Source organism: Mesoplodon bidens (genome assembly GCF_964165515.1).
Source record: "Mesoplodon bidens genome assembly, chromosome: 16".
Taxonomy (NCBI): domain Eukaryota; kingdom Metazoa; phylum Chordata; class Mammalia; order Artiodactyla; family Ziphiidae; genus Mesoplodon; species Mesoplodon bidens.
Window position 1 is genome coordinate 6564932 of NC_138173.1, and position 25360 is coordinate 6590291.

At 44.0% G+C, this 25360-nt stretch overlaps 1 protein-coding gene across 8 annotated transcripts in view; it reads left to right on the forward strand.

The window, feature by feature from the left end:
* The window catches only part of FAM110B (family with sequence similarity 110 member B), a 130411-nt gene that overhangs the window by 27135 nt on the left and 77916 nt on the right, over nucleotides 1-25360 (forward strand). For all 8 annotated transcript variants that reach the window (XM_081258878.1, XM_081258877.1, XM_081258879.1 and 5 more), the window contains exon 2: nucleotides 6490-6585. The gene's annotated coding sequence lies outside the window, so the exon portion shown is untranslated. The remainder of the gene's footprint in view (nucleotides 1-6489; nucleotides 6586-25360) is intronic.

Sequence of the window (25360 nt, forward strand, 5' to 3'; positions counted from 1 at the left end):
GTTTCAACTCAGTCCAAATAAATGAATTATTGGAGCACATAAAAGTCCTCTTTTCAAGGTGAATTCACAGCATGTGAAGAGCATGATAGTGAGGTGATTGTGGTCGTTTTAGTTTGAACCTCAAGAAGATGTCTCTAGTTGTATAACCCTGCCTTTTTGGAAGTAAAAGGTAAATTTCTAGAATGTTTCAAAATCAGTGATTCATAATCAAGTGACTCCTCTGTGCCTGGCGTTTTTACACATTTTTGCTGAAACACCTTACTCCGAAGTAGGTATTATTTCCATTGTTGACGAAAAGTGGGCAGAAAGAGGTTGCTTAGCGATCAGCCCCCATTTAGTGAGGTGAGCGCCATGTACTGATTCCTTTGCTAACTGCTCTGTAATACACTGGCATTTAATCTTTGCAGTGACCCTTTGAGGTAAGGGCGATAGTTATCTCCATTTTCAGACCAGGAAATCTGGGCTTTGAGAGGTTTACTTACTCAAGGTCACATGGTTACTGAAGGTGTGAAAGCAGGATTGAACCCAGCCAATGGAAGAATACTCAAGAGAATCCGTCAGGTAATCACTTTGGTTCCACTGTTGTATCCCAACTAAGGCTGCCTGGATTCCTTAGAGAGGTGCCCATCTCCATCTTCTGTAGCCTCAAGATGATGGAACATTGGCCCTGACTTATTCTATACCAGCGGAATAACCCACATTGATGCGCTGCCAATGGGTATAAGATCAGACAGGACATGCAGAACTGGATTACCTTAGAATCGCTGACTCATTCAGAAATACCTATGAAGTGTCACATCCTGGGAGCCTAGGGTTTAAGTCTTAGGGATTGAGATAACCAGGCGGGGTTTATGGTTTATCAAGGAGATACAGCCTTGACTAATCTTTCTACCTGGGGTGAATGTTTGCATGCAGTTGGGTGAGGCACCATGGCCATGGAGAGGACAAAGTGGTGAAAGCATGGAGAGGTCGAGGAGATGCTTCTCGAAGGAGGGATGGTCTGAGCTGCTGAGGCTGAGCAGGGGTGATGGAGAGCCACTGAGGGAGTGGGCAGGGGTGGGAGGATGGCAGGGCATGGTCATAATCCGATATAAAAAGATCATTTTTGCTGCCACGTGGAAGGCTGACCATCTGGGCTTTGGGAGACGGGTTGGGAGGTGCTGGTAACGATCCAGGTGCCTCATTATGATGAAATATGAGGACGAGAGTGTGGCTACATTTTCAGTTCAGCAAACTTGCTGCTGCCGGGTCTCCCTACCTTAGGAGGCACTCTGTTCAGATTTGAGGTTGTTCAAGGCTGGAATGCTTTGATCATGAACCACATTTGCCTCTGTAACTCCTGCCACTCAGAATGATGTCTCTTCTCCTATAGGACGGTCTACCTTCCACCCATCCCCCCAACCAGGCACTTCCTCAGTTAATTGAAATATTTCTAGGTCCCCTCCCTAACTGTTTGAGCCTCAGTTGTCAAGGTCTGGGAGTCCTCAACACTCTTACCAGCCTGGATTGTGTCATGGGTACTGGGTAGTTCCAGGCTCAGGCATCGTCTTAGACATGTGGTGGGGTTCTGGGGTGGGTGGCAACACTACAGAAGATTCAGGCACCTAAGCTGGCCTTCGGAAGGGGGCTTGTGAGGAGTACGTCCAGAGCACAATAGAACATTACCCACACCCCTACACCAGCCAACCAGTTTAGAGCGGAGTAGTACTTGTGTATATTTGCACTGAATTCAATACTTCTCTTCGTTCAGCCTGTAACTTCACTAGTATTTATGCTGTAGCTAAGAGCTGAAAAATAAACTGGTAGGTCTTTTCCAGACTGATTAGTTCATAACTTCCGTGGAGTGCATTACTTACATTTTTTGGATGATGAACTTTGTAAGGTCAAGGGCTCTTTCCTACTTAATCCTGGTGCCTTTTTCCATCTAGCTTAGTGACTAATACATGGTAGCCCTTCAGGAAATAGTTGTTGAATGAATGCGATTTGGGTTTTTTTGACTTATATTTGACATTAGTGTTAGGAAATTTTTCCATTGTCACACGTTTGGAGTCATGATTCTTTTATATAACATTTTAGTCATTTTAAACCTCGGATTAGCTGTAATTGTGATAAGCCTGTTTTATATCTTTATTTACATCATATCTAAGCATGTCCAGTGCACTAGGAGATAGTCTTGTAGATGTTTAAGAAGTATTTCCCAATTAATGTATCAAAGAGCTTTAAAGAATAGTTTTAGAGTTGATTTATAATCTGGCCCACATTTATTTAAGTTTCCACACTTGTTTTTTTTCTACACATTTCTTGGTTGTTCTTCTATCTCTTATACCCTCCATGGATCATCAATCGTTTTAAGAAAGTTATCCTTTTACATTGAGGAGGTTTATCTTAGACTAATCGTTATAAGGCCACTTTTTGGGAATCTATTAAAAGCCCACAACCAAGAGGTTGTAGGAAGTTGTAGAACAAGGGGATAGTTTAGTTTTCCTGTAAGCAGTATTATTGACTCTCGGTTTTTCCTTTTCTCTCTTGGTGGTGTCCAGTTACTTAGCCATCACCGATTGCTCTAATCCTGGTTAAGTATTTGAAGATACTGAAGGAGTTTCAGATCTTATTGATAAAGTTAATGATTTTCAAATTAAATGATGGTGGCACTGAATTTCATTTTGTTTGTTTTTAATCAGTTTTGTTGAGGTATATAATGCATTAAGTTAACTAATTTTAATGAATAATTCAGTGAATTTTCACAAATAAGCACAATCATTACTCACCACTACAGTCATGAAATAGAACCTTTCCATTCCCCAGTGTGGTCTGTTATGCCTCTTTGCAGTCAGCCTTTACTGCCACCCTGACCCCTGGCAACAATTGATCTGCTTTCTAGTGCTATAGTTTGCCTTCTCTAAAATTACCTATAAGTGGATTTATGTATTTAGTCTTTTGCGTTTGGCTTCTTTCCCATAGTATAATGTTTTTGAGATTCACTTATTTGTTGTATCATCGGTAGTTCAGTAATATTTGTATTACTAAGTACAGCCCCTGTGCCATACACCACAATTTGTTTAGCCATTCACCAGTCGATGGACATTTTAGTTCTTCCAAGTTTGGGGCATTATAAATAAGACTCCTGTGAACATTCTTGTACAAGTCTTTGAGTGGAATTTGTATCTTTACATTTCTCTTGGGTAAACACGTAGGAGTGGAATTGCTGGATCGTATGGTAAGTGTATGTTTAACTTTACAAGAAACTGCCAAATTATTTTTCAAAGTGCCTGCAACATTTTGAATTTTCCGCCAGCATTATAATGAGGCTCCCAGTTGCTCCAGATCCATGCCATCACCTGATGTTTTTGCCCTTTTAAATTTAGCCATTCTACTACGTATACAGTGGCACCTCATTAAGGTTTTATTTTGCATTTCCCTACTGACTAATTATGTTGATGAGCCCTTGTGCTTACTTGGCATTTGTTTGTTTTCTTTGTTGAAAGTGTTCATTTAGATTGTCTTTTTTTTCATGACGTCGTTTTGGGGCACTGAGTTTTAATACCATTAATGAGTTAATACGAAAAATTGTAAGAGAGGTATTTTGTTGCTGACATATTTTCAGGAAAGGAATCTTTTTAATGGATATTTTGTTTCCTGCACCATTTTTCTTTCTTCTTTTGGGCGTGTAGAGGGAAATCTCTTGTCATCTGTTGGCCTATTTTAATTTCTCTTGCCTGCTTTGCTACATGTACTTTTTACTGATTCTGTCAACTCATAATCTCTGGGAAAACCACATGTGAAGGTACTAACTGCCTCTCTAAACGTATTCTCACACGTGTGCTTCCATCATGTGTAAGCCTTGACTCCCGTGACACTGTGAAGGCCCCTTAATTGACCACAGTCGGCAGCCTGTAGTAGGCAAGGACATCCTTCCGTGCTTTTCGGTTCCCTTGCACCTACCACTGTACACTGTAAATTATTGGGGAGTCAACAAGTGACTGTTGGTGATGATAAGCTGCTGATCTGGGTAAATTCAGGGCTCCTGAATGATTCCAGAGTTTTAGAGAATAAGAGTCTGTCTAAACTGATGGATCTAATAGTAAATTATCTTGAAATCCTTACTTTAGAAACTGCTAATGTAAGCTGTAGAATACCTACATTTTGCTTGAGAGCTATCTATAAAATCCACTTGAAAACATGTATTGTAACGAAGCTATGATTATGATTTGGCTATGAATAAGATGGGGTAAATCTATTTGTAGAGTAGATGTTTCTAGGTTAGATATCCTGAGAGAATCCCAAATTTGGTTTCAGATTTCTCATGGGCCTTAATGGTTTAACCTAGCTGTTTCCATAGAGCCAAAGGCAGGGTAATTTCTTGATCATTTTGAGCCACGTCTTGTATTAATATAAAGTTGAGTTGGTTCATCAAGGGGGGTCCATGCTGTGTAGGATAATGGATGTGTAGAAAGATAGATGAAATTATGAGCTCTTAAGAAGTTATATATGGAAACTATGATCTAATAGAGCACTGGATTGGCACCCAGCAGATCTGAGATCTAGGACCAGCTTCGCTGTGTGATTTTGGAGAGGTCACTTGACCACTCTGGGGTTTCATTTCATTTCAGCTCTGAAATGAGTCAACTGAAAGAATATGTGCTATGAATTATTTCTATTAGGATGGCTTTGAGGTCACATGACAACTTTGAAGATAATTCCAGTCCTGAAGTTCTTCATATATGGTGTTATTCCCCATCCCAATCATAACTGTGTAACTTTTCTGTCTCTGAATTGTTAGGGTAAAAGTTCAGCGCTTTGTTACTTTGTCTCTTCCAAAGTATGAGAAGGAAAAGACAAAAATAATGATAAAGATGAAAAGGAATTTTTCATACAATTTTAGGACAAAACAAAAAATACTGTTTTCAAGGTAGTAAAATACAAAACTGTTACTTTGTTATTATGGGTCACAATCAACTTAAATGGGGCCCAGAGATATTTTGGATTAAAATTAATGTCCTTATAAATGTCTATGATGTTATTCATTTGAATTCCTGGAATGCCATATATTTCAGCAGGCAAATAAAATACAATCTTAAATTGCAGGCAGTAAACAATCAAAAAGAGCCGTAGAACTTGGAGTTTATATTTCATTTTAATTTAGTACGAATTCTGGCTTTATGTTCTTGCTGGACATTGTTAGGTAATAAGAGAAAGTAGATTACTTTGAAAGTTTTAAACATGAGAGCGGGAAATATCAGTCTTAGTTGTTATTTAAATAGACATTTTCAGGCTTGCTTTTTATTTTTTTGAAGCTATTCAAAATCTAGGTCAAGATTTGCAGCCTTACTCATAAACTCCTGGCACACTGTTCATTACACATCTCTCCAGAAAGGAGCTAATGATGGTTGGGAAGCTGGCGGTGACCTTAATGAAGGGGTTCTCAGGCGTCATCTGTTGAAGTCCCAAGTGCCTCCTTAAAAATTGTACTGTTGGTTACTCCTACACCCATGCAAAACATGAGTAAATCTCAACAAAACACGTAACTATTGCAGTCAGAGCAACTCCCATCCCTGTCTGCTGGCTCGCACTGTGAAGTAGAAAAAGATGTTGTTATCTGGGCTCGTGGCATCCAATGAAAGCAGATGCTAGCGGAGAACACGTTAAGTTTTCCAACATATTTTCCTTGAGTTGCCAGATGTCCAGGTAACATTCACTTTCATGATTCATCCAAGTATCGCCAAATAGAGTGAGAACACCTACGTGTCACTCAGACCTGGGGACACTACCTTCTTCAAAAAACCTCAGTTTCTTGCCCCCTTTGTAAAGTGGAGTCACATTGTTTCTGGACCTGAGTATGTGTCCAGTCAATGTTAATTATTTCCTTCCTAAAAATGAAATACTCAAAGAGTAGGGCAGTGTCACCTCCCAGGGCTGTCCTTGCTTCAGGAGAAAGAAAGTCGGGACAACAAGGCACGTTTCTGTGAGCTCGGGTAGGAACTGCATTTGGAGGACATGATAAGAGAAAATGCTGACTTGTAACATTTTATTCCCTTGCAAACATGAACAAAGTTTCTGCAATACAAACAATATATTCTTTGCCACTGCAGTTGTGCAGTTGCTTGTGAGGGGGCTGCATCATTTCCTGCACGGTTTTGTGAATTGGAAGGATGCCCTGCTGCACTGGGGATGTGGAGTTTGGAGTGAGGTGGAGGCTTGCCGGGGTCTCCGGGCTAGTGGCAGCCCACAGGCTCGTTTGGTTGTTTTCCATTAAATGCACACACATGGCCTACCTTATAGTTGATTTTTGTCTTCTCTCTGAATCGATTTAAAGTTTACTAGAGCAGCTATAGTGCACAGAAGCTTTGGACCCAGTTTTTTCCCAGGTATGTTAGGAAATACCCTGTCCCTGTTACTCAGTGAAAATCGGTTTCTTTTTAAGGATACTTGAAAAATTCATCACTTCTCTTCTCCAGAATGATAATAACACTCTGTGCTCTTTTATTTTAGCCATCTCCAACGGGACATCCAGGGCACCTCTCCTGTTCTTTCTGAGTCTTCACTTGGAAGTTAACAAGGCTCTACGGCCTGACAGGGAAATCAAAGGTAATTACATGTTAAAAAGTATATTATTACATTCGTGTATACATCTGATGATCATAAAGTAACAACAACCCGTTATTTGTTGAGCGGAATTCGGGTGTCCCCCTCCCTCATTTTCCCACCGTTTCTCTCCTGTGTACCCCCTCCCTCCTCCCCCTTATTTGCATGTATTCACTCAGCAAACGTTTGTGGAGTCTGCCCTGCGGGGTCACTGTTCAAGGAATGGGAGGGACCACCTCTGAAAAGGGCCGTCCCTGCCAGCTCTGTGCCTGCAGGCCTGGCTGAGGCTGGCCTGGCTTCCGCCTGTCCCCTTGCTGTCCCCAGAGCGCCCCCCCGGTCTGTGAAACACGTGCACTTCTGCTGAAATGCATGGCCTGTTCTGCTCAATAACTCAGAGCCTGGGGAGGTCCGGCACCTGGTGGGCCGTGGGAGCTAAGCGATGGATGCGCGTTGGGTGGACATAGGGTATCGTGCAGACCAGGACTCTTTATCCTGGGACACCTTGCACGCTGCTCAGAAGCTCCAGGGACAGTGGAGCTGTGCCCGCTTTGAGGCAGGCATGTTTTCCTTACAGTGAGTTTTTCCGGGGAAACTTGGGGGGACGGTCCCAGCCAGATTTACGAGTTGGCTTGTGGGTGTGGGGGAGTCCAGCTCTGGCCAACCCACCCCTTGCCCCTTCCTGCCTGCTGTTGGAGCTCTTCTCATAGGTGGGACACAGCCAGACTCCCTGGGGCTGGTGGCTTTGGTGACAGGAGGCTCTGGGTCCGCGTCTGGACTGGGCCGTGTGTCAGGTACGTGATGCTGGAAAGCTGTTCACTGTCCGTGCCTCGGTTTCTCCACTTGCCACATCAGGATGCTAGCAGTGCCCACATCGTGGGATCGTCGCAAGCACTGAGGATGAGTTGCTGTGCAGAGTGGCGCGTGGGGAATGGTGAATACATGTTAGTAGCTCCTGTTCTATCAGCTTCTGCAGAACAGACGTGATAATATCTATCTCTCGTGGTTACTATAAGCATTAAATGAGGGGGTGCGTGTGAAATAGGCGGTGCTGGGCGCACAGCACCCTCCGCCTGTGGCAGTCCTCAGTGATAAGGTAAAAGAGCAACAACATTGTCAGCAGATGTGATCAGAACAGGGCAGACGTTGTGACCCCAAGTGTGGCGAACATCTAAGGGTAGAGGTGGGCCCAAACGGCTGTCCGTTCAGCTTGTCAACCAGGCAGTGCATGTATTAACAAGTTATGTGTTTTTTTTTTCTTGCGGTACGCGGGCCTCTCACTGCTGTGGCCTCTCCCATTGCGGAGCACAGGCTCCGGACGCGTAGGCTCAGCGGCCATGGCTCACGGGCCCAGCTGCTCCACGGCACGTGGGATCCTCCCGGACCGGGGCACGAACCTGTGTCCCCTGCATCGGCAGGCGGACTCTCAACCACTGCGCCACCAGGGAAGCCCTCAAGTTATGTTATTAACTAAAATCTCAACCTTAGTTTATTAGACCATTGTCTACACTTTGGTCACAAAAGTTAATTCATAAATGTTTTGGTTGTGATTGGCCATTGGAGTGAGTAGTTAAGAGTTACATACTCCCATAATCCTTTTATTCTTAGCAATATTCTTATCTTTTAAATATAAAGGGCAGTGGGCTTCCCTGGTGGCGCAGTTGTTGAGAGTCCGCCTGCTGATGCAGGGGACACGGGTTCGTGCCCCGGTCTGCGAGGATCCCACATGCCGCAGAGCAGCTGGGCCCGTGAGCCATGGCCGCTGAGCCTGCGCGTCCGGAGTCTGTGCTCCACAATGGGGGAGGCCACAACAGTGAGAGGCCCATGTACCACAAAAATATAAATAAATAAATAAAAATAAATAAAGGGCAGTGTTTTGGGGGTTTATATGAAATTTTAAAAGTAACTTAAGAATGAAGATGATAGATGTTGAATAGCATTAGAATCCATTAGCACCTGCCTGTGATCATGATACATACGTGTAGTTGTTTTGGTTTCTCTCTTTAGATGGTGCCTTTCTTCCATCACTCTTAAATGTGAAGAATACTAATGTTTTATCAGCCATGCTATATGGTTCTTCCAAGACTATAAAAAGGGAAGCCAATGGAAATCTAATAACATTTGATTCTACTCTATCTAAATTAAATGATGCTTGTAGGAAACACTTTGACATTCTTTTCCCTGTACTTTGAACCCAAAAAACATTGAGCCATGGTGTATTAGAGAATTGCTTACCATTTGTTTTACACGTTTGCTTTCTGTACACTTGAAACAAGTGCTATTACTTGGCTTAAGAATATCTTTTAAAGAAAAGAGAACATAATTCAGGTGACGCTGAGTCACCTCAGAAAGCAAAGGTTTTTGAGCCCTTCTGGAAGTGGAGACCTGCCTTGTTATCTTCGCACCTGTGCCTGACATCGGCTTGCTCAGTGAAGCTGGGAGTGGCAAGGGGATTGATCGGAGCACAGAAACTGCTTTGTTAGGATGCTGAGAATATGATGACTTTTCAATTTACCTCAAGTGTTACTGTGATACAGTTTAAACTGTAAATAGAGACGTTTCCGTGGGGGCGGGGGTGATATTCTGTGTGTTTCTGAATGCAGTGGAACTAGCACGTGTCCTGTCCTGAGCTTAGGATGCTGGTGGGCTGGAGACTGTCTCTTCTTTCTTTCTGCCCTCCCTCCCCACCCCCCTCCTTCCCCATCTGCCCTCTCCCCTACCCCCGCCTCCTGCCTGCTTAGGAGAAAGACCTTGACTGAGGCCCCATCAGTCCCTGCTCTCTCTCTCGGCAGCTCCCGAGCAGTGGCCTGGGCTTCTTCCGAGGTCCTGATGAGAAGTCCAGCTACCAGCAGTAAGGAGGCTGGAGCAGTAATGCCACCCCTGCCGTTTCTCTGCTGACTTGTATTCTGATAGATGCCCCTCTCCATACGTGACACACCCAGGGGAGGGCGCAATGTGCCTCTCCGTTCCGATCCGTGGTGGGGCATCCCTGATATTGACTCAGACCCACCTCTCTGAGGGTTTTGTCAATGTTCTTTGCTCTATCTTTTCTCAGCTAACTTGGGAGGAAAACATTCTGCGCTATTAGCATCACTGCTTTGTGGCAGTGAACAGTCTAACCATTGTGTTTAGCAGTAGAGACCCAGGTTCAGGCAGAAGTTTTATGTTCTCTTTGAAATCAAGACTTAGTCTTTTATCTGCAGTGCTCATTCCTACGATAGAAATCTCGCACTGTGACTTCTGATGTGACTTAGTGCGCTTCCCAACAGCACACATTAACCTCTTTGATTAGGTTGGTTGGTTTTTTTTTTTTTTTCAAAATTTGCACAACTTAAAAAATTCGACTTGGGGGCTTCCTTGGTGGCGCAGTGATTGAGAGTCCGCCTGCCGATGCAGGGGACACGGGTTCGTGCCCCGGTCCAGGAAGATCCCTCATGCCGCAGAGCGGCTGGGCCCGTGAGCCATGGCCGCTGAGCCTGCGCATCTGGAGCCTGTGCTCCACAACGGGAGAGGGTACAACAGTGAGAGGCCCGTGTACCGCAAAAAAAAAAAAAAAAAAAATTCGACTTGGTTACATGGTTGCACATAGGTTATGATTTGTCCTGAGAATAAACAAGTAAAAACAATACAGCTACTTCTCAAAATTTGTAGCAGTGCTTAATGAAAGTTTCTACAAATCTTGGAGTAGTTGAGTTGCTGCTCTGAATGGCATAAATGAGTGGGTCTCTCCCCTGCAGACACACAACCCCCAGAGGTGACATTTGGTTTAAACTCGCATTGAGTTTGCCTCCTTAGTTGCTTTTGGCATTGATCTGACCTGAGTACCATCAAAAAGCAAACCATTTAAGCAGGAGTATATTTCAATATGTAGTTATATACGGTTCTTCAAACCCTAAGACTTTGAATTTTTTTTCTCCAAGTACTGAGTGTCCTGTCTTTTTGATTTCTGTAATATAAATTTAGATTTTCCTTGACTGGATTTCCCTGATTAATATCCAACCATACTTTTATTTATTTATTTTTACCTTGTTTTACTGTTGAGTTAAAGGAGAAAAACATCTGATGGTAGGTTTTGGTTTCTGAGGGTTTTTTGAGATCATTAAGCTAATTTTAATTGAAAGACCTCTCATGTATTCACGGCATAAAGGTACAAGTATGTTAAAAAATTTTTTTCCAACTTGGTCTCTAATCCTAGGCTCTGATTAACCTTCTGCAAAGCCTGTTATCTACATTAAATGTTTCTAATTGGTACATATGATACTTTGTAAAGAAACACAATACTTAGCTCTTTTTCAGGTTTTTGTACACAAATGTGTAATTTGGCTTTCCTTCTCTGAAGGAAAATTTGTTTATTTTATTGACCGAAAATGTTTCCAATTTAAGATGCACACTTCATTCATAAAGATGATGTTCCATTTTAAGGAGGAGTGCAGTTTATAGTCTTTTAAATTTTTTTAGTAACGTCTCTTTTCAATGAGTACTGTTCTTGGCTACGTGTTCTGACTTGTTTCCTAAGTTAATTAGAATTGGAAAGCAGACATTTCTTTTCTCTCTTTTTCACTGTCATTCAGGGCCACCAAGTGTCATTATCTTGATTTTCCTCCCCTGTGTCCACCCTGCAGTTTGCATTTTATCTCAAAGGATGCTTCTTTCTTTGGTCTCTGTCTGAGCAGATAGGCATCACCAAAACATGACACAGACAGGGACTGTCTGGGTTTGAGATGCAGGCTGTATGGGACCCAATGAATTCTAGATTGTTCTGACCTAGTAACTCACCCAATTTTTGCTCCTTAATCTTCAAAAGGTCCTTTTAGGAGGGTGATTGTATTGAAAAAGCGTGTCATTCTTCTTTCTGTGATTGCTGATGACACATAAATGTGTCATAGCTTTTTCTCACTTAAATTTTATTTTTTAATTTTTTTTTTTCGGTCATACTGCACAGCTTGCAGGATCTTAGTTACCCGACCAGGCATCGAACCCGGGCCCCCTGCAGTGGAAGCACGGAGTCAACACTAACGGAGTCAACACTTCTCACTTAAATTTTAAGTTTCAGGTCTTGCTCACTCTGGATCAGGTGGCACAGCTGCCATCACTGCCTCCATCAACCCGAGGACATCACTGATGTCTATGCTGTTTACTCAGAGCTGTGTTGTATTTTCCATATGAAACCCTGGAGTGTTTAAGATGTTGCAGGTTTAACTTTAACACCTTATTTTACAGGGGAGAAAACTGAGACCATTTGACAGTTGCCCCCATTTAATGTATTTATAAGAATGCAGCAAAGATGTGTTTTTCTGTTGTTATTAATATAGGTATTCTTCATGTAATTAAAATATTTACGGAAAGTAACTAGTGCATTAAGTCATACTGAAAGTGCTCAGCCTTCAATATGCACCCCAGTAAGGGACAGCTGTGCTTCACCTGGGGGCTCTGGGAGCAGGGCTGACACCCAGGAGTTTCCTAAGTGGCCGTGTGGTTGCATCTGCTCCTTTAATAGTTCCCTTAGCAGACGTGTCCTGGGCACCCACAGTACCATGTGAGAAGGCAGGGCTCCTGCTCTTAAGAAGTGCACAGTTAATCTAAGCTGCCAGGGTTGTTACCTGATCCCATATTTCTATAAATTTAACATTCGACAGAGCCACTAAGGTTTTCTGATAGAAGTTCCCTGATGGAGCTGAAAAAAGCATACCAGCCCTGCATTAGTGTTGACGAACTGGCATTTTCCCTGTGTCCTTCTGGGGTAATCCTGCAGGGTGTTGCCTGCAGGGTCTGGGATTAGGGTCCAGTTGAAACCGAGCAGGACCCTGCAGGGCCTTCCCAGGGGCAGAACCCCCCATGCCCCCTGTCTCTTATTTGTAAAAAAGCTTTAGCCTCCTAGGCCTTCCCTGAGTTCCAAAGAACACATTTAATCAGAAAGTTTAAAAAATGCAGAAACAAAGGAAAGCAGTCAAGCAAGACAAAATAATAATAGTTTAGCCATAAAACAAAGTCAGGGACCTTTAGTTCCTCCTCAAGGGCTTATAGATAATATCCTGAGCCATATTCTTGAGTTGTTTTTCAGATACTAAAACTCCCACCAGGTGGAAGAAGTAACTGCATGCTGACCACCAACACCCAAACCCCAGACCAGTTGGAACCAGAAGGTTGAGTTTCCCAAAACACCTCCCTGTTACCTCACCACCAACCATTCAGAGAATTGAGCATGAGCTGATCACACACCCTGTGACTGTCTCCCTCACCCTGTCATTGAAAACTCTTCCCTGAAAGCTGTCAGGGATTTTAGGGCTTTTAAGCACTGGCTGCCCGTTCTCCTTGCTTGGCTCTACAACAAGTGCTGTACTTTCCTTCATCACACCCTGGTGTCAGTAGACTGGCTTTGCTGCTCCTTGGGCAAGTGGACCCACGTTCAGTTTGGTGGCACAGTTCACCTGGCTGTGTTAACAGTTAACGATCCCAGGACCCCTCCCCACTGGCCTGGCTTTAGGAAGGGAAGATGAGCCCTGGGAATGGTTGGAGGATGACTCCTTGTGAGAGCCGCCTGCGAGTGGGGCGGGTTAAAAATGCAGAGGCTTTCGTCATTCTCAATTTGAGTGAATGTGATGTGTTCAACACCTGCTTTGTGGGTTGGCAGTGGTCGAGGGTGCCCAGGGAACCTCGGGCAGTGTCCCCATGAGCACAGAAGTCTTTGTCACCAGCTCCTTGTTCCCTTTCAAACTTCCCGCCATCCCTGGAGAAAGCCTTGTCAATGTGGGCTCACGTTGAGTTTGCTTGGTCTTGCATTTTACTACCTGGAACTCTTTCTGCACAATTTTTAAAATAGTAATTAAGTTACTTCTATGTCATGGACTCTGCGCAGCCAGGCCTGTCTGCTGGGCCGAGGGAAGCACACCAGGGATTTCAGAACTGGGTCCTGCTCTGCCCTCTAACCGTGGTCCAAGCAGCCTGGAGAGAAGTCTGTCTCCTTCTCTGAAGGTCACGTCTTCTTTGACTTGCCTCAGCTCTCCTTGGGTTGTCCCTTTCCTTTTTTTTTTTTTTTCCTGCAAAACATTTACCTTTTCTTACTCTTGATTGGGGCACAAATTATTGTCCCCAGAGTGAATTCATCTGTGTTCTGTGACAATTTATTGACTGTCTAGCAAGCAGAAGCAGTTTGCTTTTCTCTGAGCATTTCATTTTACCAATATCCAAAATGATACACTCAAAGAGAAACTGATGGACACACACTCAGAGGCCCAGACCAGGTGCTCCCGGGCCCTAGGTGCTCTAGTGTCTCCCTCAGATCAGGACCAGCATTTCGTAAACTCAGTTTTAATGAGGCTTTAAATGTCCACTTAACAATTTTTCCTTTCTCTGTCATCCTTATTTCAGCAACTTTGTTGGCACAGGATTTATTGCTAAAATAAATTTTAGTGACAAATGCACATGGTTTTGGTTTTGTTTTTCTAAAGAGAGGTTTAGAAATGGGAAAATCTTAGTTGCTAGGGCACCACACAATAACTTAACCATGTGAATAAACATTAAGTGGAAATGGTCATTTTAGCAAGAAACAGGACCACCCTTTAATTCTAAACCATGGTGCTGTTTCCCACTCTTCTCCTATTCTACCCTTTCACTCAAACTTAAAACGTCCTGTCCTGATTATGTATTTTGGTGTTCCCCGTCACTTAACTGGTGGTAACATTTCAACCAACAACCACAGAACACATGAAAGTGTTCTTTCAGGATGCGGTGTCTCCCCGCCCCCCAGAGTGACTTGACACTGCTCTGTCACTTCTGCCTGTGTGGGGGGGAAGCCACAGTCAGAGGAAGTCCCAGTAGGTGAGCCGTGAGCTGGGGAGTATTGCTGCCAGGTAGGGAAATTCACTCATCAGGGTGCTCACCGACTGTCACAAACATGTGGCATTGGGGTTTTGGTGGAGGAAGGACTTCAGGTAGACAACACTTCCTGGTGTGACCCGACCGGTAAGTGTGCACACATCACCCCTCTCTCACTTTCAGCTACAGGACTCGACGAACCTGTAGGGACCTGACCACCAGCACTTACAGTGCTGCTGTAAGTCAGGAAGCAGCACTAACCATTGACCTTATTTCCCGGTACCCAGGTCTTTCTTGTTTAGAATAAGCAGGGGTCTGGCTTCAGCCCTTGGCAGGATTTGGCCTCAGATAAGCTGTATAAACTCTCCAAGCCTTAGTTTCCTCATATTTATCTTGAAGAGAGATTGATTCGGATTTCTCTGCTTCCATAAGACATCATTTTTTATTTGACTGTTATAATAAAGCAGTAAGTTAGAACAGGTGATGCTATTAGACTGAAAATAATGTTATTCCTTCTTTTTAGATACCATACTCTATGTTTGATCCAGGATATTACACTAATTACATTTATGATGAAGACATTTGAAAATCACAGATGTTCGTTGGTTTAAAAATAGAACATTTGGGGCTTCCCTGGTGGCGCAGTGGTTGAGAGTCCGCCTGCCGATGCAGGAGACACGGGTTCGTGCCCCAGTCCGGGAAGATCCCACATGCCGTGGAGCGGCTGGGCCCATGAGCCATGGCCGCTGAGCCTGCGCATCTGGAGCCTGTGCTCCGCAACGGGAGAGGCCACAACAGTGAGAAGCCCGCGGACCGCAAAAAAAAAAAAAAAAGAACATATGCATCCTTATTAAGCTGTTGAGAAACAGGGTTTGGGTGCTTTTTCCTCATTTTCTAGCTCAATGCAACAGTAATGAGAACTGTGGGTGAAAATGCTAATGTCACTCAGAGATGATGTCATGTGACCCATTTGGGTTTTGGCCCTTTTACACAGATTGTCTTACCCAGCATACCTGTTCCTGGCTTATTTAGACTTCTGGTTTATCTGGATTTTTTACTCTACAAATTTAAATTTTGCTCAGTGCCATCTCCCGATCTCATTTCTTAAGAGAGGGGAGTTAGTTAGCTGCTGTTAACGCAGCCCCTGGAGAACAGTCCAAGAGGAGGGTGTTCTGGACGATTTTGGAACAGCTGGGCAGTGTGTGCATGGCCCGTGTGCAGTGCTCTAGGCAAGACTGCACTTTTCTCGTGCACTAGATGGAGGTGCCAGGGAAGAGCTGCTTTCCTGTGCATGTTGTTTTCCATTATCTAAGAGCTGTAATCTGCATCAAAATCAGTGATCAAATCTCCCTGGACCCTTGTTTCAAATTTGAAATAGATAAAAAGCATCCGCTGGTTAACACACCCGGACCTTTTCTGATTTCTAGCTGTCCCACTTCACATTGTGGAAATAAGCCTGGCTCCCTTGGGACGCCAGGAAGGGACACTGTTTGCACTGAAATGAATGAGATGATTTTCCAAGGTGCGAGCTGAACGCACTGGGGATTGGCTGATATTTAAAAAACATGAATGAAAACAGTAGGCGCCTCACCCGGCCAAGACGCAAGAGCTTTTTGAGAATGATTCTCCTCTAGGATTTGAAGTCTCGTCGACGGCTGATAACGTACCCTGGACTTGTTTGTCCACTGGCTGTGCCCCTCCCCACGAGGAGAGGCAGCCAGTAAATGTCAGCCCAGGTGGCCCGTTAGGGATGACCTGTGTCATCATCAAAGCCATGAAGTGCATGGGAGTTTGCTTTTCAGACCTAAGTGTTACTTCAAGTCGTAGGTTTTACCTTTTCAAAAAGTTGGAATGTAAAACGTGGTCTCAGGGAAACTCTTGTAAACCAAGAGCTTTCATTTTCATTCTGGAATAAATCACTGACTAATTCTGAAACCCATGACAAGTTATTTAATCTCTTCCTGCTTTGATTTTCTTACCCAATAATACTAACACCAAATCTGAATAGTTAAATAGTGGTTACTATTGCCAGGCCCTGTTCTAGCTACTTTATATGTTTCGCCTCATTCAATCCTCATCCCAGCTCTGGGTTCAGTTCTGCTTTATCCCCATTTTATAGATGAAGAAACTGAGGCATAGAGAGGTGAAATAGTTTGTCCAGGTTACACAGCTGATAAGTAGTGAAATAGGATTTGAACCCAATCAGACTGGCTCTAGAATTCCGTTCTCAAATGACATGCCTCTCTGTCTTTCCAAAAAAAAAATTCATATACTGCTACCTGATTCCTTTGTGTTTGGTTTGATTGTGCGAATATACATGAACCCTTTCATCGGAGGTATTTGAACTGATGAATATGACTACTCTTCGTCCAGTTCTGACATACCTTTGGGGGGCTTGCATAAAGCCCTGTCTGTGCTACTTGGGAATTGCTTTCTGTAGCAGCACGGGTACACATGGAGACATTTGGGTGGTCAGAGGCACCATGTACACTTACCAAGTGAATGGCATGTGGTCCTAGGGTGCCACTCACATGGACCACAGTGGTCATGACATCTCCAAGGATGAGTAGTATAACACAGCTTGTACCACTGTCTGCTTTGTTTAGAAAACTTTCATGAACATAGAGAAAATGAGGGCTTCCGTGGTGGCACAGTGGTTGAGAGTCCGCCTGCTGATGCGGGGGACACGGGTTTGTGCCCCGGTCCAGAAAGATCCCACATGCCGTGGAGCGGCTAGACCCGTGAGCCATGGCCGCTGAGCCTGCGCGTCTGGAGCCTGTGCTCCGCAACGGGAGAGGCCACAACAGTGAGAGGCCCGCGTACCGCAAAAAAAAAAACAGAAAGAAAACAGAAAGAAAATGAATATACTGTACCTATGAAGAGAGTCCATGCTTTATAAACTCATCTTAGTTCATCAAAGCTCCCTTTCAGTTAAAAATGTGTGAATGAAAAAAATAAATATTTTATGTAGCAAACTTCCATACACTAAAACTCCTATATGAAAGCAGCAGCTACTAGGAAAGTAAAACTGCTAGGACTGCAATAGAAGAATCAAAATAAATCCCTGTGCTAATTTCTAAAGTAGATGGAGTTGGCCAGGCTGTGGATATTACACTTACAAAATAATCAGCTTAGTAATTTTGCAAATTATAGACCTCGCGCAATAGAATCACAAAATAAAAGCCAGTGTGAAATAATTTGGCCGTCGTTTAGCTGCAGGCCAACAAAACTCACTTACTCGTTGGAATTTAGGGATTCACGGATACTCTTTAGGAAAGTGCCAGCTGTGGTTAAAATCTGGCAGCACTTGGAAATTCTCATAAAACAAGGACAAAAGACTGTGTGGATGAATTGAACTGAAGCCTGCAAGCTGCTTTGTGAATTAAATATGTTCAACATTAAATAGGATGTATAGCATGTATACTCCTTAGTTCTAGGAAATAATGAGTTAACTGGCTAAAATAAAAAGCTCTTTTTTTAAAAGCAGCTTTAATTCATTAAAAGTCAAAGTTTAATAGTCTGTTAAAGAGTTGTTTTAAAAATTAGTGAGGTGACATTAATCGTCATCTGACAGTAAGTGGGTGAGTGCAGGTCTGTGCAGCGGGCCGTCTGTTGCCACGTTTGTTGCAGGAGGAGACCCAGCACTGGGTCTCCCACATGTGTGGTTCAGGGCACTAGAACTGCGTTCTGTCTCTCTCTCTCTTTTTTTAAATGTGTTCTTTTTCCATATGTTGGTGGTAATTTTTTTTATTGAAGTATAGTTGATTTGCAATGTTTGTGTTAGTTCTGCTGTATACAAAGTGATTCAGTTATACATACATATACATTATTTTTTATATTCTTTTCCATTATGGTTTATCCCAGGATACTGAATGTAGTTCCCTGTGCTCTACAGTAGGACCTTGTTGTTAATCCATGGAATTGTGCTCTCTTGGCCCCTCAGAGCAGCACTCAGTGTGTCACATCATCACGGGTGCAGTGTGTCCCCATCTCTGACACTGTGATCACACTCTCCCTGGCTGCTGTGTTGCTGTTCAGTTAGGAAGTTGACAAGTACAGCTGGGAGGTAATAAGTGCTGTGAGGGCATTTTGTATGTTTGTTGACAGCTCTGTCCCCAGGGTCTGGAGCAGTGCCTGACCCCAGTGGGTGCTCCAGTGTATGAACTGACCCACTTGCTGCCTTGCCCGGGTACCCTCTGTGCTCAGGAGGCCTGGGTCTTGCATGTTTCCATGACCAGCTGTACTTCATATGCTGCCTTTTAATGCAATTCCAGTTTCATCTATTCATTTATTCATCTATTCAATAACCACCTGTGCAAACCATTGCAATGGTGGAGCACACAAACCAAGGAGTATTTTCATCTTATAAAACAAAAAGAGGGACTTCCCTAGTGGCACAGTGGTTAAGAATCCACCTGCCGATGCAGGGGACACAGGTTCGAGCCCTGGTCCGGGAAGATCCCACGTGCCGCGGAGCAACTAAGCCCGTACGCCACAACTACTGAGCCTGTGCTCTAGAGCCTGTGAGCCACAACTACTGAACCCACGTGCCACAACTACTGAAGCCCGTGCACCTAGAGCACGTGCTCCGCAACAAGAGAAGCCACCGCAATGACAAGCCCGCGCACCGCAACAAAGAGTAGACCCCGCTCGCCGCAACTAGAGAAAGCCCACGCACAGCAACAAAGACCCAACACAGCCAAAAATAAATAAATAAAATTTTTGAAAAAAGAAAGAAATTGTATTAAGATTGTCATACCAAAAGGCAGGCGGTTTCTTTAAGGAGAATTTTTCTTTCAGCTAAGAGCACTTATTCACATCAGAAAAGTAAAATGTGATACCCCCTGGGCATGATGACCAAATTAGCATTATCACATCAACTATAGTTGAATTTTTATATTTTATGCAATTAAATTATCAGAACTAGTCTCTACTATATATTAATACACAATGTAGACTTTAAAATAAAATATTAGTAATTCAGTCTTCAAGATTCTCAGAAGTCATTTGTTGTTTTGTGGCAATTCTGGAGTGCCCATTTCGTAGATGAGGAAACTGAGGCACAGAGAGGTTGTAGGAGCCCAGACATTAACTGTCAGATATAACCTGAAGCCTTGTCATTCCATGCATTGTGTTCTTCCTGTTATACTGTATATACCAAAAATCCTCACTAAGTGCAAGTTACCCTTTAAGGAATCTGAGATGAACAGAATGTCTCAGTACCACTTCTACATGTATAATTTCTTCCTGTCTGGCTCATCTTTGGGAACCCCTTAGGTCAGGGATTTGAAGGAGATGTGTGTGCACATCTTACCGTTTCTTAGTCTTCAACGTGTATCACCTGCTCACATTCACTTTTGTAAAAAAGTGATTGATGCCAAGTCAGGCAGGCACTAGTTGTAAGTTTTAAACTCTCCATCTCCTTGCTTATGCTGGACTGCGCTGGGTGTGTGCTGTGTGTCAGAGGATGGCTGTGGGTCATCCTGGATTGATCATGGTCCAATTGAATATACAACACCAAGTGGCCTTACACGTGCCGGAGAGAGTAGTACGTAGGGTCTTAGCTCTTATGGCTTGAACCAAGGAGCCTGTTTAGATTTCTAGAGCTGACATTGGTGACGACCATCATGTTAGCACACTTTCAAAGCACAAGAAAGTTGGATGGACGTCATGAAGAGAAAATATTGGTGATGGCAAGGAGTGTTTTCAGACAATATACTGAAAGAGTGTTCCCCGTGGGAACCTAATTAGGTGGAAAGTGGGAACTCGGTAGACTTCCCTGCTATGAGAACTGAAGACCATACAAGAAGAATGAGCTCCTTTACGTTTTGGGGAAGCAGCGACCTGAACGTTCTGCAGGATTCCAAGTGGTGACGTCATTCTCATGCCTTAGCCCAGGCGTGCCAGCCGATCTGTAGGGAAGAGGTAAATATGAACGACCTGAGCTTTGGCGTCATGGTCTGTGTTTGGATAGGACGCTCGTAGTGACGTTTGAGGACGAGGGAGTGTACTCATGGGCTGGAACCTCGTGTGGGTGGACCTGGAGGCTGCACTTTTCTCTCTCATCCCCTCGTGTTATGCCTGGAGGCTGTGGGCCTTGGGATGTGGTTCCAGGCACGGAGTCCCAGTGGTTGGTGAGACACATCGGAGACCTCATGGGACTGCAGGTAAAGATTGTCCTCTTTTCCTTTCTCTCTCTTTGCTTTCAAAATTGACATTAATCAAGCAAGATACTTAGTAAGTATGTGAAGAGGTAACTTCCAATCAAACAGTAATAGAGGAAGTCTGTCTCTGTACAGTTTATACTTGTTTTGGTAAATGACCGCTCTCTTGTAAAACTTGAGAGACTATTTAATGTGCGTAATGAATATTGAGATTTTAGTGTTTTTAAAAGTAGATTCTTCAGGGAGGAGGTTAGTGTGCTTGGCGACCCATGTGAGAATTTTGAAAAGAAATAGTTTTAACGTCAAAGTAGGACTTAATTTAAACTTTAGCTTACCTCTCTTTCAACTTCTCCAGAACAGTTATTAGCATAAAAGCTTAATGGATTCACATTCCTTGGATGACATATGTGCTGTTGAAATTCAGTGTTGATTCTAAATACTTGCCTAATAATCCTTCAACCCAGTCTGAGGCTCTCGAGTGCTTGAGCACAGTTCGTTATCACCGAGTCAGTCAGCAGTGGGTTGTTTCGCAAACAGCACTTTGCAGTGGTTTTTCTCTTTGTCCCTTTCGGAAGCACCTGTAAGTTCTTTTCAGGAAAATTTTCTGTTCATAGTTTGAGGATAAAAATAGAAGCATAAGTGTTCCTTTAGTGCAGGTTTGGTGGGGAATATTTCGGTGGCGCTAAATATTTTTTGTTATAAGGGGATATTGACGTCAGGTTCCGTGTTAATTTCACTCCTCTCACCCTCTGAGCCCTGACGCCCTCGCCCTCCCATCATGGAGAAGTGTTTCTTCTCCGCGCCCTGTCCTGTCCGTGGTCCTCCTCCCACTTCCTTCCCTTCCCCTCCTGCCCTCCCTCAGCTCTGCCCTCTCGAGGCTCTTGATCTGATTTAGAAATCAGGAACGCGTTTGGTTCATTCCTCTCCCCCTCACCTCAGGACCTTGGGACGTGCCGCTCGGTCCTCCCAGGTCAGTCTCTCGCCTCCTCCCTGCCCTCTCTGTCCATTCACTTCCTGTGACCTAAGGGTGTGCATCCCCCAGGACTCAGGCTTGGCCAGTGGTTCACCCTATGCCCAGGAACATCACACCACACCTGTGCTTTCCCATTGATTATCCCTACCTTTATGCCCCTTGCTAGACCCACGTCATCAACATTCCAGTCCAGACTCAGATTCGCGACGTCACGAATGGCTCCCTGATCTTTCTGCGGAGCCAGCATCCTCTCACTGTTCTTCTAGTACGACTGAGCTTCCATTGCCAAGAAACCATCTTCGGAAAACCCTGGAGCATCCGCTCATTAAGTATTTTTGTTCTTTCACGTTTGCCCTTTGCTTTCTACCTTTCCCATTCCAAGGGAACCCCCATCGTCTCTTACCACGTAGTTTTGCCTCCGATCAGTCCCTCTGTCCTTAGCTGTTCCCTTTTCAGTCTTCCCTCCGTGTTGCCTGTAGGTGGATCTCAGTGAAATAGTATCCCATGTCACCTTCATTTTTAGAAGCCTTGTGCTAACCGCCCTGGACCATGGGGGTAAAAGGTACGCATGTGGACCCTGGGCGCTCAGCTGCAGCCGTAGTCGAGTTCAGATTTACCTCCCCGGCCATTCCCGCTCTCCTCCTTGGAACTCTTCTCAGCTGTACGGATCTACTTGGCGTCTCAAAGGCTTTCTTCTCGAAGGGTTTCTGCAAAACCTGCTCTTTTCCTTTGCTTGAGATCCCTGACCCGTTTCTTCACTCAGCCAAGTAATGGTGATACATGTCGTTTTTGAAGTACCGCGTGCCCGGCAGAATGCTCATGATCATAAAATATTGTTGTCACTTAATCCTCACAACGACCCTGTCCTGCTGGCCCCATTCTGTTATTATTTCTAGATTGTTCTCCTGGCACCTGCTTCGAAAGGTTCTGGTGAGAATTACATGTAACACTCCTCACAAGCGCTTAGTGCAGCGCTGGGCCCGAGGTGCCCTTCCCACAGACGGTCACTGTCCCTTTCATTATCCCCCTCGGGCAGACAGGACACCCAGATGCAATGTCTGTGGTGGGCCTGGGGGCGCGTCGTGTGGGACCATGGCTCCAGGCTCCCCTGTGCTGTGCCGGCATCTCCCCAAGCCTGGCTCTGAGCGCCTTCTTTGAGCAGCCTTTAGACTTTTGTTTTCAGTTGGGAATCAATGGTTACTCCTTAGTCACTAAGTTAAAGTAACTAAAATTTGGTATTCATAAACTGAAGAGGCCCCATCTCTCACCCCCTGTGGGAAGTCGCACAACAGAGCAGCTGTGGGACCTCGTGGCAGGTGGGTTGCCTGCCCTTTGGGACAGAGCAGGGGTCATCTGTTGCAAGTACCCCCTTCTGCTTCTCTTGTGGCTTCATGTATTATTGCTTTTTAATGTCTTGTGTGTTTATTAACCGAATCTCTACAGCCGGCGTATAAACTCCGTGATGGCTCGGGGTCACGTACTGCCTATTGCGCTGTATCCCGTCAGCATGTTCTTTCCATGCCTGTGATTGCTAAGCACTGTGTTTTGCATCCCTGACTTTGTCAAGCGCACAGCAGATGTTAAACATCTGACGACTGAGTCTAAGAAAGTTCTTTAAGGAATAATTTTAAGGGGTGGAATTTGAAAACAGCTTGTATGAAAAGTCACGGCTCATCCTTTTAAAAATAAACACCAAATAAGACAAGCATTATCACGGGGAAATTTCTCACTTAAGAAAAACCTTGGTAGAGTGATGGGGATTGAGATTTTCATTTCCTCCCAGCAGGACTGGTATAATAGATACTGTGTGTGCGTGCGTGTGTGCGCAGGCATGCACGTGTGTGTGTGTGTGTGTTCATAAACGATAACACTCGGTATTTTCTACTTTAATGACTCTACCCCTCCAAGAATACAATTACTGTCATTTTACATTGCTGAGTCAGGGGTGAAATGTTTGGTTAGATTTAGGTCCCAAACTCTCATATACTCTTCTTATGGGGAATCAGTGTGGTTTTAATACCACTTTCTATCAGAACTTTAGAGGTTAGCGAATAAAATGGTGTTCCCTTTCCAGGGGTGGGTAAAGTTTTGTTGTACTAAGACTGTTGTATGAGAAATGTGTAAACTCAATTGTGACAGATTAAGAACTGGCAGCTGCCTTTCATATTTGAGTGGACGACAGTGCGTAGACGTATTTCATGAAAAGCTGGTTTTCCTTCATTAAAAAAATATAGTTGATCACAATCCTTAGGCACACAGCAAATGTCAGAACGGCCCTTAATTCGGGCAGATGTTTCTGTTTAACTTGTAAGAGTCTTAGATGGATGGATGGATGGATGGATGGATGGACGGACGGGCAGACGGATGGATGGATGGGTGGAGATTCACACTTTCTTAATTGACTACTCAGCACCATTGCATTGAACATTACATAATTCCCAGGCTGCACTGCATCTTACGTAATCCCCATACCACTAATATTGTACTGATTGAAATTGCTCGTTTCAATTCTTAATAGCCTTGTTTCTCTCTTAATAGACTCTGGGTACCTGGAAATCAGGGGCTGACTTACTATCTATGTTTCTTAGTGCCTAGCAGAGAGCCTAGCATGGAGTAGAAATGAAACAAGTATCTATAAATTAAAATAATTAAGATTGCTAATAAAAGCAAAATGAAATACAGAACATTTGTATTTTAGTGATTAATGGTTACTGTTAAGAAAAACAGTGGGCAAACATCCTCTAATATTTACTTTTTCTTGTAATAATATGTAGACAGCATGTTTTTCTTAGCCTTCCCTGGAATTAGTCAATAAGCACTTACAAAGGATACTGTATATAGTAGGTAATCAGTTATTCTTTTGATGAATAAAAGATGAACACCTTTCCTAATATACGTCATAGGAACCTGAATAAATTATAATGTTCATGCGGCCATTATTGATGTTAATGTTAGTAAAATATCGTGGAAGGGACGATTCCTATTTTAACATTTCTGAGAAGTATTGCTTATACGTGAAGATCTTTAGAGCAGGCACTGTCTGTCGTTACAGATTTGTATACTCTTCTTGTTCCCAGGTTTCATGGTTTTGTAAGAAGGATAGAGATTTCCTTGGACGTCTCTTATGCTTTTCTTTCTCTTTGTCTTTTTGGCTATACCTTCCTACCCATGAGGACAGTTGACAGTCCTAGAGGTGCTTTTAGGATGTCGTTTCATGTGAGCAGAGGCTGCACTTAGAGGAAAGCGTGTTGGTTTTCTGCATGACATTTCCACAAACAACAGCTGTTTCTCAGCTCCTATGAGTCCTGTGGTCACAAGTCCTTCCTGGTTGGACTTGGATCTGCTCAGGGCCTCACAGTCAAGATGTTGGCCAGGCCGTGGTCTAGATCGAGGCCCTGGGGAGGAATCAGTTTCTAAGCTCATTCAGGTTGTAAGCAAGACTGAGGCCGAGGCTGCCATCAGTTCCTAGAAGTTTCTAGAAACCACTCGCCGTTCCTTGCCCCGGGCCCTGTCATAACGTCACAGCAGCATCGCCTTGGACCCCTCAGCTCTTAGTCGCTTCGTTTTCTCTTTTGTGACCTGCCAGAGAAAACTCTGCTTTTAAAGGATGCATGAGAGTGAAGGATCCATCTGGACAGACCCCCTAGCTGAGGTTAATGTGACATGTAACATTCCTAATCACAGGAGTGAGATCCACTGTGTTTACTGTCCTGGGACTGTGCAGACCTGTGCCCCATGGGGTTGGGAATTTCTGGGGCCCCTGTTGGAATTCTGCCTCCACAGAAAGCTCAGTTAAGATGCTTGGGAGGACTTCCCTGGTGGCACAGTG